The sequence below is a fragment of the Silene latifolia genome, chromosome X (assembly GCF_048544455.1).
Source record: "Silene latifolia isolate original U9 population chromosome X, ASM4854445v1, whole genome shotgun sequence".
Taxonomy (NCBI): Eukaryota; Viridiplantae; Streptophyta; class Magnoliopsida; order Caryophyllales; family Caryophyllaceae; genus Silene; species Silene latifolia.
In genome coordinates, this window is record NC_133537.1 from 147920647 (window position 1) to 147924364 (window position 3718).

The 3718-nt window shown below is 41.0% G+C and overlaps 1 non-coding gene across 1 annotated transcript; it reads right to left on the bottom strand.

Annotated features, from left to right (window-relative positions):
• Positions 1–206: 206 nt before the first annotated feature.
• LOC141625978 (small nucleolar RNA R71) lies at positions 207–313 on the bottom strand. Its single transcript, XR_012535715.1, has one exon. It is a non-coding gene; the product is annotated as a small nucleolar RNA R71 (small nucleolar RNA).
• Positions 314–3718: the final 3405 nt, after the last annotated feature.

A 3718-nucleotide genomic window follows, 5' to 3' on the forward strand; every position in this document is an offset into this window, starting at 1 on the left:
TGGAAACATTTTGTGATTATTGTGAAGCTATCTCTCAAACGGGCGTGACTCAAGACCAAATAAGATGGGTCTTATTTCCTTTTTCGTTAATCGGCACCGCAAAGCAATGGTTGAAGGGCCTTGATAAGGCCACCCTTGGAATAGATTCTTGGAAGAAGCTAGCTCTAGCTTTCTACAAAAATTTCTACCCACCGGAAAAGACTAATATGCTAAGAGCTCAAATTACGGGTTTTAAGCAAAGGGATGAAGAATCTTTGTATGAAGCTTGGGAGCGGTTCAAAGGTATTTGTCGCTCATGTCCTCACCATGGACTTAGCGAATGGTTTTTAGTGCAACAATTTTGAAATGGTTTATATGAAGATTCAAGGAACATTCTCAATATGGGATCAAATGGAATGTTCACAGAAGTTGATGACAATCAAACATGGAACAAGATTGAGGAAATGGCGGTCCATAATTCGCAATATAGTAGGCCTCGCAAGGCTACTAGAGGAAAGTATGAAGTGGACACCGTTACTCAATTGGGTGCTCAACTTAGTGCTCACATTGACACAATCAACTTGAAGTTTGAACAAGCTATGGCTAGACTTGAGGAAAGCTCAAAATCATCAAAGCACCATGTCAATGCCATGACGGCATCCTCATCAATCCCAAGCGGGATATGTGAGAATTGTGGAACCTTAGGTCATGACTCAAGTGAATGTAGGGGAACAACCGAGCAAGTCAATGCTTTCCAAGCTTACAAAAGCGGTACCCCTTATTCAAATTTTTACAATGAAAACACCAAATTCCATCCAAATCTCTCATACAAAAGCCAAAATGTCCAAAACCCTCAAACAACATACACTCCACCACCCATGAGAAATCAAAACCAAAGACCCTTTTTCAATCAAAACCAAGGTTACCAAAATCAAAATCCATACAATCACCACAATGACCAAAGTTTTGATGTCCAAAAAGCGGTCCTTCAAATGCAAAAGAATCAACAAGAATTTTTCACCCAAATGCAAAAAGATAGCCAAGCAAAAGACACCACCATCAACAACATTCTAGCTCACACCAAGATGTTGGAAACACAATTGACCCAACTAGCATCTTCGAGCTCACAAAGACAAAAGGGGCAATTACCACCTCAAGGTAATCCCCTAGACATGAAACGGTTAGTGCCATTCACTTGAGAAGTGGTACAAGGTATGAAGCACCGAAGGAGCAAGTTGAGGATGAAGTTGTGAGAGCTAGTGAGAATGAAGTTGTGGTGCAAAGTCCCAAAGAAGGGGAATCATCAAAAGAAGAAAGTTCAAAGAAAAATGAAGATAAAGCCAAAGAAAAGGAGCCCATTGTGATTAGACTTCCTTTTCCAAGTCGTCAAGCCAAGCCTAAATTTGATGATCAACTTGGAAAGTTCATGGAAATTGTGAAGAACTTAGAAGTCTCAATTCCTTTCACGGAATTAATCAATCACGTTCCGGCCTATGCAAAGTACATGAAAGATATCCTCACAAAGAAGAAGTCGATCCGGAAACTTGAGACTATCGCCTTCACTAAGGTGAGTAGTGCAATACTTCAAGGGAGTTCACCTCCAAAATTAAAGGATCCGGGAAGCTTCTCAATACCGTGTACCATTGGCGACACAACGATCAACAAAGCCTTATGTGATCTAGGGGCTAGTGTGAGTGTCATGCCATACTCGGTAAGTAAAAGGTTGGGAATGGGAGAGCTTAAATGTACCAATATCACTCTTCAAATGGCCGATAGATCGACGAAGACACCGCTAGGAATATGGGAAGATGTCCGTGCGGGTGGGAAGTTTTTCATCCCGGTGGACTTTGTCATTGTTGATATGGAGGAAGATTCCAACATTCCAATCATCTTAGGAAGACCTTTCCTACACACAGCGGGTGCGGTGATTGATGTGAAGCATGGAGAGCTCACTCTAGAAGTGGGAGATGAAAGCATAACTTTTAATCTTGACAAGACCATGAGAGCTCCTCGTTTGCATGAGCCATGTTTCATGATTGATCATTATAGCCTAGGAAAGATGAGAAGAAGAGATCGAACTCCAATGGAGGAAGAAAGTTGAAGATGCTCCATTCAAAGAGCAAGTGAATTGTGACAAGGAGAGCTTGCAAAGCTCATCAAAATCAACCAAGGAAGAAGATGATGGCCTCATTGGCCAAAAGAAGAATTTGGGAGAGTTGTCTCCATCCAAGCAAGAAATTTTCAATGATCAACTCAATGAAGTTTGTGGTCTTTGGGACGACGAATTTGAAGGGATCTTTAATCCCTACATTGGGCATGCCATCGATCATGATCAACAACAAGAACCACGGTCTATTGAGGACCTCTACCATAACAACGAACAAGCTTTTAATTACTTCTTCGAGGTGTTGAGCAACATCAACAACACCTTGAACATGCCTCCTTGACATCTCATCAAGAATGGGAGTTTGGTGGAGTCCTCCCTAAACCACCATTTGTAAATATTTCTAACTCCCTAACTTACATTTAATTTTTGCATTGCATTTTTGTCATTTTTGGATTTATTTTTACTTTGATCAAAATAATTGTCATGAAAAGAGAGAAGTGAGGGAGGGACTAATGATTTTAATTAATGTGTAGTGATTTACCTTAGTGTGGGGATGGGAATTGCCTAGGCTATTCATGCCTTAGTAGTGCCCCCACAATGAAGAACACAAGATTTGAAAGAAAAAAAGAATGAATGATAAGGGAATGCGTTGGTGCACGGATGGACCTGAATCCGTGTACACAAGGACCAATCCGAGCGGATTCCTGAGAATCCGCCCGTCTACGAGGAGGATCCGAGCGTCTGCGAGAAGACGCCCGTCTTGGCCGATTTAAAATCGTAAAATTCTTGACTGTTGAAGAATCCGAGCGGATTCCTGGAAAGACGCCCGTCTCACAGAATCCGTCCGTCTTGTGGACAATCCGCCCGTCTCTAGGCGGGATTTTTGAAAATTTGAAGCTGAAGAATCCGAGCGGATTGCGCCTAATCCGCACGGATTGTCCCTGCGTCCTAACATTGTCGAGTTCTTTAAATACCCACCCCACCTTCATTCATTCATTCATTCACTCATAAACACTACCCATACTACCAAAACCCTCATCCTCCCCATCTCAAAAACAAAAAAACCCTCAACAAAACTCACCAAAATCAAATCAAACCATCTTTCAAATAACAAATCAATCACTCCATCTTCATTAATAATCAAAACCAAGACCAAAATCTTCACCTTTGAATTGATTTTTGTTCTCATAAAGGCAAAGCCTTTCACTTTCAAAATCGATTTGGGCATTCTACAAATTGAAGATTTTTGATCTTTTTCTTGGTTAGCTCATCAAATGGCAAGAACAAAGGGAGCAACAAAAGCAAAGGCAAAGGCAACAAAGGCACCAAAGACTACAACTCTCTCTCAAAGGCAAAAAGCTCTACAAATGAAGAAAGCTTTGGCAATGGTGGTATCAACACCAAACTTGGAAGTGCAACAACCTCAACAAATTTCTATGGAAGCATCACCCTCTACTCCGGTAATTAATCAACTCTTGCATTACCCGGAGGTAACATTCATTTCCGACTCCCATAGAAATACATTTGTCAAGTTTGCTATGAAACAAATTCAATCCACAAAATTCATATGCCAAGATGCCTTAAAGAAGTTGGGTATTCTTGAACAAACAAGAGTCTTTTTCAATGCCATGG